This window comes from Xyrauchen texanus, chromosome 17 (genome assembly GCF_025860055.1).
Source record: "Xyrauchen texanus isolate HMW12.3.18 chromosome 17, RBS_HiC_50CHRs, whole genome shotgun sequence".
In the NCBI taxonomy this organism is placed as follows: domain Eukaryota; kingdom Metazoa; phylum Chordata; class Actinopteri; order Cypriniformes; family Catostomidae; genus Xyrauchen; species Xyrauchen texanus.
In genome coordinates, this window is record NC_068292.1 from 15,578,960 (window position 1) to 15,594,141 (window position 15,182).

The following is a 15,182-nucleotide window of genomic DNA, read 5'->3' on the forward strand; positions in this document are numbered from 1 at the left end:
ATTTCCGTGTGTAGTTATCTGATCCCTTATAATGAATAATGGATCAGCTATTTGGAAAATAATCAATCCAGACGTGTGAGAGACAATCATAATTGAAGAGAGAGACATTCATTTTGGAAAGCACAAATTGACAGAAAGATTGACTAAATTCCATTGCCAATTAATATTTGCCAGGGTGTTTGTACTTTTGTCATGAAAGTGTATTAGGACATTCAGCCATTGATGAAGACACTGCTCTGCCATCGAAAATGGAGTCTGAGTGTTTGTGGGAGATGCAATGAATAGAAAAAGCTGTTTGTGATGGTGAGTTGGGTTTTGTGGGAGGCTTTGTTGCATTAGTATATTGCACACTATATATGACTCTCATGGCTGAGAGACCCTTTCAGAGGACAAATCTAGATGAGACTACACTGAAAATCCCATCTACTGAAGATAGTTATCTCTGTTTTGTGCGAGTGAGAGAGAGAGAGAGACAGTGGATGAAACTGGTTGGCATTGCAATGCACTGTGGCATAAAATCCTCCCAGATGGCAGGAAGACTAGAGACCAGCTCCCCACCAACAGAATGCACTCCACTCCATTACCCTCAGTCATGCATCCAGGGCAGTGTGTGTGTTTGAGTGGCAAGCTGTGCCCACATGAACCTCAAGGCAGAATCCAAGCAGATTCTGCCCTCTGTGCCTAGAAAAAATTTACTTATTTTTAGAAAATGCAACACACAAAACTAGCATACACACATCTGCTGTGGAAAACCTGTTTTATAAGCATACAGTTTCATGTTAAGAGTTGTTCCCCTTCTGTCACTGACTCAAAGTGGTGTCTATGTAGTGACACTAGGGGTCGCTCTTGGGAGCCCCAAAATACCTCAGATCTTTGAGAAAAGGCTAATGTAAATTGGCGAGTGGAATTTGTATGCCACTCCCCTGGACATGCTCAGATTTTTTCTTCAGAGCTGAGCGGTTGTGTATCAGCGTGCTGAATACTACTGCTGTTCCATTCACCTCGAAGAAGCGTATGCTGTTGGATATATGGTGCATTTCAGCAGCTTTCTCTCCTTCTCCAAGCCTAGTGCGGATTACACCCCTGGGTGGTTTGACAGCACTACTAAGAGAGTATATTTCTGCTAAAAGAGTATATTTCCTCTTTAAGAGCAAATACACTGACATTAATGTATTTTTAAAGACACGCTCTTAATAAAGATGCCTTTCTGTCCTGGATGCAGTCATTATCTCTCCGACGGCCATGGGCTCTGCCTCACGTGTCTGGGCAGTCTCCACTGGGTTTTTCCCCCTGAAAGACTAGGAAAGGAAAAGAATACCTTCCCTGATGCATATGATAGTGTTAGGTGTCCCCAGACAAATCTAATACTCTGTGGAGAGTAAACCTAGAGAGGAAAGGCTGCGGCTGTCACTGCCTGCTCCCATGCTAGTTACGTTGCTTCCCCTACTCAGGGATGTAGGGAACTACATGACATCTTTTGGGGCATTGGGGAGGTTACGTGCAGTCTGACGCACCTGCAATTATGCATACAGCAGTTTGCTTGCACCTGCATCAGCAGTTCACGTAACACGGTTCAGCTGTTGTGGTGTTTTACTATAGGGACCCCTGGTGTCACTACATTGACAGAAGTGAGTGACAGAAGTGGAACGTCTAACAACTAAAAGTTATGAAATAGCAAAAGTAGGCATTATTAAAACATGATCTTGCTTTGGTTTATATTTCAGCATTATATATTCAAATGTTTAAGTAGTTTTTAACTATAAAGCATAGCATCCGGTCACATATAATACACAATATGTATTGTTCACATTTCCACCGTAATAATTACTAGAAAGGTTTCAAAACATCTCTTCTTTTTGAAAAAATCATCCAGATCTGAAAAGAGCCCTTAAATGGATAGGTCACCCAAAAATGTAAATTCTCTCATCATTTACTCACCCTCATGCCAGATTCTTTCATTTGCTGAACAGAAATTAAGACTTTTAGAAGAATTTCTAAGCTACATTGTTCCATACAATGCACATGAATGAATAAAAAATTACTTAAATATTTATCTGTTTCTCACCTACACTTATCACATGAATTCTGAAGATATGTAAATTACTAGAGTCATATGGATTACTTTTATGGTGCCTGCATTTGCTTTTTGGAGCATCGAAATTTTGGCACCCATTTACTTGTATTGTGCTGACCTACAGAGCTTAGATATTATTCAAATCTTAATTTGTGTTCTGCAGAAGAAGGAAGACATACACATCTGTGATGGCATGAGTGTGAGTAAACGATGAGAGAATGTTCATTTTTGGGTGAATTACCTCTTTAATGTGATAGCCATAATTAAAAATCCGGTCATCATTTCCCTACCCTGATGTTGTTCCAAACCCGTGTGACGCTTTGTAATCTGTGGAACACAAAATATGTTAGACAGAATGTTAGAGACTGACATTCATTTTCAAAATATAGAGAGAGAAAAACACATTCTTTGAAATTAAATAGTGGCAAACATTGTCTAAAATCTTATTGTGTTGCATGGAAGAAAGTCATATGGGTATGGAAAACAATTATGGTGACTTATGACAGAATTTTTTAATTATTATTATTATCGGAAGTCCAAGATCGGTCATAAGCCGCCGCCTTTCTTGGGTACGATGAAGTAAGGGCCTACTGTAGAAACCCTTCTTCATCTCGGTTAGAGGGACAGGCTCTAATGCGTCATCTGTTTATCATCTCCTGTTTTACATCGCCTTGTTATTTTAACTTGTCAAATTGTTATTAGTTTTAAGTTGCCCCTGTCAGCTTTTCTGGAGCGTGTTGTTATCATTTGATTTGAAAGTACTGTCCATTAAAAAAAACAAAAATATGAAATTCTCAAGGTAAAACATAAAATGTGTAGTTAGTGCTTTCAATATGACAAAGGGTGAATATAATTTACAAATCATTCCTTTTTGTTTTTATTACCATTTTTCATACTGTCCCAACTTTTTCAGAATTGCGGTTGCAGTTTAAAAGATCATTGTCATTGGTGAAAAAGCCATGTGAACGTCTGGGATAATAAGTGTTATTGGGATGATTTGGTCCAGTCAATACAGTTGTGGGTTTGAACTGCCCTGCTGTAAACAATTTGGTTTACAATTTTGGTCACCTGGTCTTCACAATTAGAAGTTCTGATGAAGTGCAATATGGCATGTTCAAAAGTGATTTAATGTAATACGGAATTTGAGGTATATTCATAATCAAATCTGCACCTAAAGAATTCTGCAAAATCTAGGTTTGCACTAAGTTTACAATGTCTGTCATTCACAAAATTCTACACACCTACTGGATAAAAATAAAATATTTACGATAGCTATCATAAGAATCTCACTCTTATATGAGGGTAGTTGGCAGTTAACAATGATTTTATTTTTATTTTCTTGTCAAAATCAACATTTAAGGTTAAAATGTATATGAATGAAAAAGGGAAAGTGTATATTTAACTATTTTGACATGTCTGGTCACCAACTATTTTAATGTTTGCAAATGTTTTCCTTCACTAGTTCATTTAAATATTCTTCAGTGTGACAAATACCTTTTTTAAAAGTACAAATATTCCATGTAGTCTCTAATTTAATGTGTTCATGATTGTATATTAAGAATTCTAAAAGTATTGGAAAGTGTTTAAAATGATTTTAGATGAAGTATAGTGTGTTACACTGGAGAACACTGATGTCACTGCTTGAGCTGTCATGTCAACCATCCACCTGCAGATTTCTGCAGACTTTCATCATTCTGCAGAATGCCTGTCATTGACAAAATTCTATACTTCCCTATGCTCTTCCATGTTAAGTTGGTCAATAGTTTTACAAATTTTGTAATGTTTTCAGCTACCAATACAAATGCAGTTCTCACACTTATATAAACAAATGTTACTATTTGTAATTCCTTCATTCTTCATTCCCCCACAATATGTCCATATTAGACCAGCTCATAAGATTGGACGTAATTATAAAATGATTTCCATTCACCTATACTAAATTTGTGTACCAATATTATTTAGAACATCAACCAATTCTATTTTTTATGCAACCTTTTTTCTAATTACTGATAATTAATAACAAACTTCAAAATAAAATTAAATAATAACTTTATTTTCTGTGCCTCTACATGTTTTAAATTAACTGGCCTTAGTTATAAACAAAACAAACCAACTAATTCTGATCAGCCTTTTGTTAGGTTCACTTAAAGTTGGTAATATTTCGAGTTGTTGGCTAATTTTCTGAAATGTTTTTTCACCCCCTTTGATTTCCAAAAAATCAATCAGATCATCAGCTGTTTTTAAACATTCAACCGATGTCTGATGCTTTTAGCAGCCCATCAGTGCATCACTGGTTTCTAATATACCCATTAGTCCACAGTCCTGAAAATATGTGTGAACTGAGACATTTGGAAATAGAAATAGGCCAAAACATCTGAACCGCTGCACAACTGAAACATATTATTTGGTCTAAATTATTATTAAAAATAAGGTGGGAGCTTGCATTGGTTTCTTTATAAAGGGCTCCACATACTCTCTCAATGATCTTCATACTTTAAAATAATTTTTAAATCACCAAAGATGGCACCAAAAATGTAGTGTGTGGCTTGTAAAATAACACTTTCTTAGGAATAAAACTTGGATATCGTTGTAGTTTAGCACACAACACTTATCTCGTTGTAGTTTAGTACACAACACTTCTACCATCAAGAATTCCTTGGTCCCTTTCAGTGCATGCCCAGCTAAGTGCAGTCGGGAATCCGCGTATCTGAAGACTTCATGAAGGAAGTAGAAAGAACGACAACACACAGTTGCTTCTGTTCAATCTACTCAAAGTTTATTACAGCAAGCATAATATTTATACCTTTCATAGAACAAAGAACAACCAACAACCAATAATATAGTGATAGGAAGACTTGCTAGACAGCCAAGGACAATAAATGTTGACCAGAATAGCATGGGAACGATAATCATATGAGGTCAAGCAGTCCTAGATATTTGTTATGTCCGACTGAGATATTTAGCTCAAGGAAAGGAGTATGTGCTCGTTGGAGAAGACAAGAGAAACTAACAGCATCTATGAAGGTCATGGACTCTTTCGTGCGTGTGGTGTGATTCTGTGATTCACACACATACATACAGAGTTATATGTCAAACTAAAGACAGCATGTACAATTTATATTTCTCACACACTTTATTTAAGTTTGTATTATAGACCTAGATAAAGGATAGATGACACTCTTAGAGCCATTCAAACAGAACATTAGATCATTCCAGATTATTCACCATTTACTTCACTTGCAAGCATAAACACATTAATACTGCAGTGCTGTCATTACATGAATATTTACAGACATTCATTATTTTTTGTAAAAATGTATTTAACTCATACTTTTAAATGTTACCATATGTATAATTTGTGCAGGGCACCAGGATGTGGCAGTGTGAGAGTGTGTTGTCTAGGGCAAATTGTGCCCAAGGATCAGTGTCCAGTTGCATAAACATTCATATATATATACTGTCTGCTCGCACTCCAGAAGACAAATGAAAAAAAAAAAAAAAAATATATATATATATATATATATATATATATATATATATATATATATATATATATATATATATATATATATATATATATATATATATATATATATACATACAGGTGAAACTCGAAAAATTTTAATATTGTGCAAAAGTTCATTAATTTCAGTAATTCAACTTAAAAGGTGAAACTAATATATTATATAGACTCATTACAAGCAAAGTAAGATATTTCAAGCCTTTATTTGATATAATTTTGATGATTATGGCTTACAGCTTATGAAAACCCCAAATTCAGAATTTCAGAAAATTAGAATATTACATGAAATCAATAAAAAAAAGGATTTTAAATACAGAAATGTCGGCCCTCTGAAAAGTATAATCATGCATATGTACTCAGTACTTGGTTTGGGCCCCTTTTGCATTAATTACTGCCTCAATGCGCGTGGCATGGATGCTATCAGTCTGTGGCACTGCTGAGGTGTTATGGAAGACCAAGATGCTTCAATAGCGGCCTTCAGCTCTTCTGCATTGTTTGGTCTCATGTCTCTCATCTTTCTCTTGGCAATGCCCCATAGATTCTCTATGGGGTTCAGGTCAAGCGAGTTTGCTGGCCAATCAAGCACAGTAATACCATGGTCATTGAACCAGGTTTTGGTACTTTTGGCAGTGTGGGCAGGTGCCAAGTCCTGCTGGAAAATGAAGTCAGCATCTCCATAAAGCTTGTCTGCTGAAGGAAGCATGAAGTGCTCTAAAATGTCCCGGTAGATGGCTGCGTTGACTCTGGACTTAATAAAGCACAGTGGACCAACACCAGCCGATGACATGGCTCCCCAAACCAACACAGACTGTGGAAACTTCACACTGGACTTCAAGCATCTTGGATTGTGTGCCTCTCCATTCTTCCTCCAGACTCTGGGACCTTGGTTTCCAAATGAGATGCAAAATTTGCTCTCATCAGAAAAGAGGACTTTGGACCACTGAGCAACAGACCAGTTCTTTTTCTTTAGCCCAGGTAAGGCGTTTGACATTTGAAGCCCATGTCCAGGACCCGTCTGTGTGTGGTGGCTCTTGATGCAGTAACTCCAGCCTCAGTCCACTCCTTGTGAAGCTCCCCACACATTTGAATGGCCTTTTCCTGACAATCCTCTCCAGGCTACAGTCATCCCTGCTGCTTGTGCACCTTTTTCTTCCACACTTTTCCCTTCCACTTAACTTTTTATTAATGTGCTTTGATACAGCACTTTGAGAACATCCAACTTCTTTTGCAATTACCTTTTGAGGCTTTCCCTCCTTGTGGAGGGTGTCAATCATGGTTTTCTGCACAACTGTCAGGTCAGAAGTCTTCCCCATGATTGTGAATTCAACTGAACCATACTGAGAGACCATTTAAAGGCTCAGGAACCCTTTGCAGGTGTTTAGCTGATTAGAGTGTGACACTTTGAGCCTACAATACTGAACCTTTTCACAATATTCTAATTTTCTGAGATTCTGAATTTGGGGTTTTCATAAGCTGTAAGCCATAATCATCAAAATTACATCAAATAAAGGCTTGAAATATCTTACTTTGCTTGTAATGAGTCTATATAATATATTAGTTTCACCTTTTAAGTTGAATTACTGAAATTAATGAACTTTTACACAATATTCTAATTTTTCGAGTTTCACCTGTATATATATATATATATATATATATATATATATATATATATATATATATATATATATATATTTTTTTTTACCTTAAGTGTTACGTAAATCCCTTAACTGCCATTTTCCTAAGTAAACCTTAAGGGTAGTAAATTAGGCAAATTAGGGTAGGCGCATTGGCATTTTTGAGGTCCATTTTCCAATAAATGTCCACAGAGGGGCGCCAAAAACAAGTTGTGAAGAGAGTTGTTTTCAGCTGTTTCAGCTGCAGATGCATTAAAATTATTTAAATTTTCCAGGGACAAATGATTAGGAGAGCATGTTTGATATTGCCTCACCTTATTGACCTGTAAAGCTGCGTGCAGAGGTGGGTAGAGTAGCCAAAATCTATACTCAAGTAAAAGTACAGTTACTTTAAAAACATTATTACTCAAGTAGAAGTAAAGTAGTAATGTTAAAAATTACTTGAGTAAGAAAGTATCCAATTAAGAATACTCAAGTAGTGAGTAACTAGTTACTTCCACATAAAACATAATGGATGTTTACTCCTAGATATTCCATTACATTATACACATTAAACATATATTACACAAAAATTATAATAATGATAATAATAATAATAATGGAAATTGTCATCATACACCCTCATTTTGTTTCAAAACATAATTTTATGTTATGGACACCTATGTGGAACAAATGCTAGGAAAGAGTGAGAGTTATGTACACTAAGGGTAAACTGCAACTTATCTCTGTGTTTGGACACATGTTTCAGAGCTTGCTCTCTGTTGTCCATAAGAAAACACACCTCATCTGTCAAACGCAGAAATACTATGCACACGCAGACATACTGTCTGCTCGCACTCCAGAAGTCAAGCATGTGATCGGCAGAGCAAAATACATTTACACTTAACGCAGATGTTTACAGCACTGATATAAAAATGTTTACTTAGAAACTTATAAGTAATAAAATATCTGCTTGTCTTGGTGTAAAATTAAGGCAATGTGTGAGGAAATAAAGTGCTTGTTTTGAGTGCTTACTGCTGCTGAAGTCATGAACTCGACTAGAGTGTCAGAGCGTAGCTGTAAAGTTCCACTGTCATAAAAGTATAATAAAAAATATCTAATTTATTAAAACGGATTAAATTAAAACTAGTAATTTAACAGCAAGAATGTCGCCCATTGTAAGTAAAATAAAATAAAAATTCCATTTGAAATTTAATTAAGTGTGAAAAGTACCCACCATTAAATTTACTCAAAGTAATTTTTTTCCAAAAAGTTACTCAAGTAAATGTAACTGAGTAAATGTAGGATGTTACTACCCACCGCTGTGTGTACCATTCAGTGTTTACAAAACAGCAATGTAGTGTTTTGTCACGCTACACCGCTACTTATTGGAAAAAGTAGCTTGTTACTAGAAAGGCTAAACTGTCACGTTACTGAACAATGTTGTTAAGTTAGTTGCGTTGCTACTTTTTACTTTTTAATGCCCAAGTACAATTACAAGTATTTTGATACTCCCCAAGCTTGCGTGCCAGCTGGGTCATATTTGATTTAAAGCTTGTTGTTGAACAGTTAATAATGTTTTTTATCAGTTCATAGAATTTGCCAAAATTTTGCATCCCTAGTGTGTGTGGTGACCATCACAGTGTATATGAAGAGGTCATGAGAGGGCTGGAGCACTACAAGTCCCCAAAGGCTTCCGTTCTCCTCCTCTTCTCATTCTCTCTTTCTCTCCTCCAATCATCCATTCAGAGCCAACAGTGGCATTAACACACCCTAATCTTCCTTGATGCCTGTGTGCTTTTCAGCCCACAGTCCCATTAGACTCCTCAGTCTGATTTCCCTGATGCATCTACAAGCCTTGCTAAGTAAACAGGGTGGATTTGGGAGGCCGTCTAAGCAGGTGTTAACTCTTGTTCAGCTCTGACTCTGTGTTGGCATGTGAACAATACCAGGCCACAGAGCCTGGACCGCACACCAAAGGCCTTTCAGCGCCAGGCCTCTCCCTCCCTCAGCCTATCTTTGGGACAGGGAGGGGCGGAGCATTTTGGGGGTATTGTCTGGGCTCCTAAAGCCCCACACTTCATTCTGGAGTGGCAGGCGACATCACAAAGAGGGGCTGGATTAGGTGCGGCTGGCCCTTGCCCTGTAGTCTCATGGGATTTTGCCTTTATGGCAGAGGGCAGCAACAGATCAGTGTAGAATAGAAGCTAGAATCCCAGAGCTGGCCACACAGGGCTTTGAGGACCGAAATAAGCAGGAGAGAAAATCCCTGTGGCCCTTGTGTGTTACTTTTTGTCTTTATCTCAGTCTTAGGCAGAGAGGGGATTGTTGTGGTCTGGGTTTAGAACTCAAGCTCAATACTGCACCACTGATGGACACATTAAGCCAATAACTGCCATCAATTCTGTCTCTGAGGATGAGAACATCACTCTTCTAGTTACAGTTCAGCTCTCAACCAGTGATAATATCAGTGCCAGTATGGGAATTGTAACCATAGTGGTTATTCAGCTGATAACACAATTCCAGCTGATTCAGATTCAGTTATCTAATCCCTGTTTGAAACAGTGTGAATTCTGATCTTAGAGTAAATTTGTAAACTGTAGCTTTTAAAGATGACGGGCTGTTAAAACTGGTTTCTTAAAAGATGCATATTCTACACTTTTGTCATTTTACATTCTATTTTGTCTCTGAATTCCACTCAAGGTTTCTTTTACCCTCCTGCTCACCTTTCTCCATGTCCTAACTAGCAATGATCGTGACAATAGACAAACAACAGGACATTTGGCCAGTCTCTGGGTTTCTGTTTCTTATGTATCTTGCTGGAGATCTCAGTGAAATCTCAATGGTTCAAGATCCCACACCACATAACTGGAGATTAAACATCAACTATGTTATATTTTATGGTGTGTGAGTTACGTAACTTGTCGTGTAATGCTTGGATAGGAAAGTGAATTACACTGAATTTTGAGTTGTACAGGCTGATTTTGTCACTTAGACTTCTATATGTAGACTTCTATACTTCTGATATGACTGGTCAGCTCTTTGCTTGTGAAAAGTACTGTCACGTTCATGCTGTCGTTCATAATGGCGAACCAAGTTGGTGAATACTAAATAGGCATTGAAACGTTTTGCAGTCAAACTGTACATTAATGTGCTCATGGTTGCGATGTCATAACCATTAGGGTTTCTAAACATGACAGTAAACAAGTCACACTGAGACTTGATCAAAGACAATTTTGCCATACTAGATAAATCTTTTACGATCACCTAAATTTGTCTCAGATGACAAAATTGTAGAAAATATCTTACAGTGTGAACCTGTTTATACATTAAGCAGTTTAGCATGTCTACATAAATTCAAAGAAGATGCCAGTTATGAACCCTATGTTATGATTACCCTGTCTTGTTTCACTGTTGCCCTGTTGTTTACCATTGTCACTTTTGCATTTCTTAGTTTGCACTTTAGTCCCTTATGTAATTCCATAGTCTCTTTGTTAGCGTTCGTGTTTTCCTCTGTTTATTGTTTTCACCTGCCCTTGTTAATTTGCCTTTGGTTTCTGTTAATCACATTGTTATCTCGTTTGAGTTCTGTTCTTTCATTGGTCCCCTTTTCCCCTGTCTGTGTATTTATACCCCGTGTCTTTGTTCAGTCTTGGTCAATCGTTGTTTGATGTTAAACCTGATGTTTCTCTCCTTCCCGAGTTCCCAGTTCGTGCCAACCTTGTTCAGCTCATCCAGTTTATGCTTCTTTTCCCCATCGTGGGTTGTTGCTTTGTGTTTAACCCTTTACTCACCAAATAAAGTTCAACTGCGTTTGGATCCACATCTCCTCGTCAGCCTCATTACTCAAGCATAACACCCTACTGCGTCTCTCCAGTGTCCTTAATGTCCCAGAGTGTGCGCTTCTTTTTCATTTCAAAATAGAAAGAATTCTTTAGGAATTGATACAAGATGACAAATGCAAATAATCTCAAATTGTCCAAATATTGGCAGATTAAGCAGCCTGGCCAATATGTATGTATATATATATATTTTGATTAATATATATATATATATATATATATATATATATATATATATTAATCAAAATTATTATTTCATTAGCATGACAAGCTCTAAATCTGTTAAGAAAAACAACTGATTAATCGACCAAATCACCACTAAACGTTTTAAGAGTAAAATGTATTTAATCAGCCAACAAACAACCCACAATTTTCAGATACAGATCGAGAAATAACAAGACTGTGGTTTTTTAATTTATTCCAAGGAGAGTTGATGAGAAAATCTAGCAATATTTCTTTAAAATTGTCAATACACAAACAACAGAGTGTGTGTGTATATATATATATATACAGTATAAGAGTTTAAAGGAACAGGCTGAATTATTGACAAACTGAACAGTAGCCAGAACTCTAACCATCACTTAATTATTTCTATAAATTACTTTGTCTTTCTCGTCAGTTGCTTTTGGGAAATATGAAACTAGATCTCCTTCTAAGTCTCAGTGCAACAAATCTATTTGTCCATGTGCGCGCCATAGAAATGGTCAAAAGAATCTTTCTCATTTCAGCTTAGATAAGATATTTTGTCAAAACTGCATTGTGGGTTTTTTTAGAGGACATCACATAAAATGTATTTGATGAATATGAAACCGGAATGTAATGTCTCTCTTTGGCATAATCCTCGCCTGGTGGTCCGAAGAAGTTGTACTCAGAACCATCAGATCCTGCCGGAGATAGGAGGCAGGGGTGAGGAGTCTACCCCCGTGCAGGACGGGACTCAACTGGTGGCGGTGGGGTGGTGGAGGTTGCCGTGCTAGCACACTGAAACAGCAACGTGATTCTGACCAGACATATAAAGAAATGGTTCACATGTGATTGGCTAGGAGTTACATAGCTAATGGTGTGATGATGTACATCTGCTAATATTCCGGCTAAAACTACGCTGTGCTTACGTTTCTTGGGCTCGATTGTGTGTGAAGTGAAGTATGGCCACATTGGCAAACATGTCTGTCTGTTATTTTGTTATCCCTCCATTATGTTGATCATTTGTCCTCATTAAATTGTATTGTGTATACCTTGGTATTATATCAGCCATCAGCTACCCTGCTCTCACACTGGTTTATAATGTCCCACTGTATGCTTATGAAGAATTCCTGATTACATGTTTACATCTGTTTAATACTCTCTCTTGTGTTGTTCTCCTGTAGCTGGTGTGTAATGACAGTGAGGTATATGAGGAGGCCAGTCACTGTGGCTCAGCTGTATGGAGGAGAGGGAGATGACTGCCTGCAGCCAGAGGAACTGCTCAATCTGGCACACACACTGCAGACACACACTGAGCCCAGGCAACAGAAACTGCTGCTCCACGTGCTCAAATGCCTGGTGAATGCATGCAAACACTGATCTGAGACTAATGGAATGCAAAAGAAACCTGCAGCTGTTTTCTTTTTCTTTTTTCATTGGCTCTTTCGGAGTCTGGGTGTCAGCTCACTGTGTTATGTGTCTGTGTGTGGCAAATTGAGCCCTCTCTTTAATATTTGACAGAGTGCATGAACTGTGCTTCCTGTGTAGGCCTTTTGGGTCATTGAGAGTTTGGCCAAACATTTCAGCTTCTCATGACTGCTGATTTCCTCTCCTCTTTCCCTTCTTTGTTGATTATACAGCACATCATCAATCTGAGTGAAAATGACATACTGGATGTTTGCATTCATCATACTTGCATTCATTCTGTGAAAGTCAGTGTGTCATAATTCTTAATTATGACAGTTCAGACCACAGGAATGACAGTGAATTTTAAATCAAATCCATGCCATTATTAATTTTTTCAACAATTTGCAAATTTATGATTTATAAGTAAACATTTATATTCATTATAGTCAAGAAAAAATATTTTTTGTCTTTGTAATCTTTCATCAAAATATTATACATTGATTCACCTCTAAAATTAACTGCTAAACTCAAATTGTAATATTTTAGGTTACACTTTTTGGTTATCTTGTCTGATTAAATTTGGATTAATTATACATTTTTTGATCAAAATCTCATCATAAATGAAATACAAAAGTGCATTTACATTTACTTTTGATGCAGGGTTCAAATACAGACAGCTCTGCATTTATTGGTGTGTTAATTTAGGGTGGTTTCACATATAGTATGTTTTAAATTAACCAAACCAAGTTCAGTTAAAGTGAACCAGAAAGGGAACAAGCTGCAAATGACTGTAACAATTTTTATGAAGCTTATATTTATAATAAGTACATTTATTATATTTATTACACTTTACTTAAAGCATACCTATTACATATATTACAATTATATAATACATTATAACTTCTGCAGATAAAATTGGATGTTGCTGGTGTTATAATGCATTATACTCTAATGAATATCGATGAATAGGTAAGTATTACAATATAATATAATTGTGGTTACAATTATTTATGAGAAGTTATAACATATTATAAGGTGTATGATGAGACATTACAAATGCAATATTATGACTTTACAATGCATTATAAATATGGGATTCATAGAAAGCTTTACCAAATGACCTCTTTTGGTGTTCACAATGTAAGTGGATGAGACAAACCTCTGTCTTTCTCACTCGGTTGGGAAGGAGGAAGCAGGAGCTGGGTGAACACTTCAACTTAAGACACTTTTAATCAAACTTTTCAGCTTAACAAAGACGGTCGGCTTTTCAGCCCAATAAATAAACACATTATTGTCAGCACAATATAAACGCAAAGACACAACAGCATTTCAGCCTGCTGATACACACGCTTCATGCATTTCTCTCCTCTGTCTTCCACTGTCTCCTCTCCTTAAATACTCCCGTCACTCCTCACTGGATCATGAGACAGGTGTGGAGCACAGGTGGAACTCATTCACCAATCATCCCCCATGAATAATGTAAGATCATTATCAGTAATTTACATACTAGTTATTGCTGTTGGCTGATTGGTAATGTAATCAAGAATGTATTCATGTAATCCATAGATATTAACTATTACACACACATACTTGATTTTTGTAATCTGATAACATAATCCAGATTGTATGTAGTCTGTTACTACCCAACACTTTCAGTGTCCCCCATAAGTATTTATACAGTGAGACACTTTTCAAAAAGTGTGGCTCTGTATGACACCACAATGGATTTTAAATTAAGCAATCAATATGTGACATTCAACATTTCATACAACTTTGGTCAACAATTAAGTAATTACAGAATTGTTTTACTTTTTTACTTTTTTTAGGAACAATTGGACATTCGACTGAGAAGGTGTTTCATGGCCAGGTGTGGGTTGTTCCCAGGTTATTTAATAAAAAATTAAGCAGTTTCCAGATTCCAAAGGTCTGTTTTAAAACCTAGTGAACATCCTCGGGAGGCAGCATTTTAAGACATCATAGGAGTGCTCCCGACGTGAAGGCTTTTCTAAAAGGTGTATCTTAATTATGTAGCCTTTTAGGGACAGTGGTGGCTCAGTGGTTAAGGCTCTGGGTTACTGACCAAAAGGTCAGGGGTTCAAGCCCCAGCACTGCCAAGATACCACTGTTGGGCCCTTGAGCAAGGCCCTTGACCCTATCTGCTCCAGGGGCGCTGTTTCATGTCTGACCCTGCGCTCTGACCCCAGCTTAGTTGGGATATGCGAAAACAACTGCATTTCATTGGCTCTGTACCTGTACACTGCACAATGACAATAAAGTTGAATCTTTAGCTGAAAAAACAAATTCATTAAAGAGATAGTAGAAACCATAGGAGTGGCCAATTTGGTACATTCTAAAAAAGAAGGAACAGACTGCTGAGCTCTGTTCCACCTAAAGACCTGAATGACCACAGAAGACAATTGTGATGGAGGATCACAAAATTATTTTCTTGGTGAAGAAAAAAACACTTCACAACATCAAGCCAAGTCAAGAACACTCTCCAGGAGGTAGGTGTATCATTGTCAAAGGCTACAATTAAGAGA

At 37.0% G+C, this 15,182-nt stretch overlaps 1 pseudogene; it reads left to right on the forward strand.

The window, feature by feature from the left end:
* LOC127657621 (serine/threonine-protein kinase ULK4-like) overlaps positions 1 to 15,182 on the forward strand; it is a 287,951-nt pseudogene that overhangs the window by 240,368 nt on the left and 32,401 nt on the right.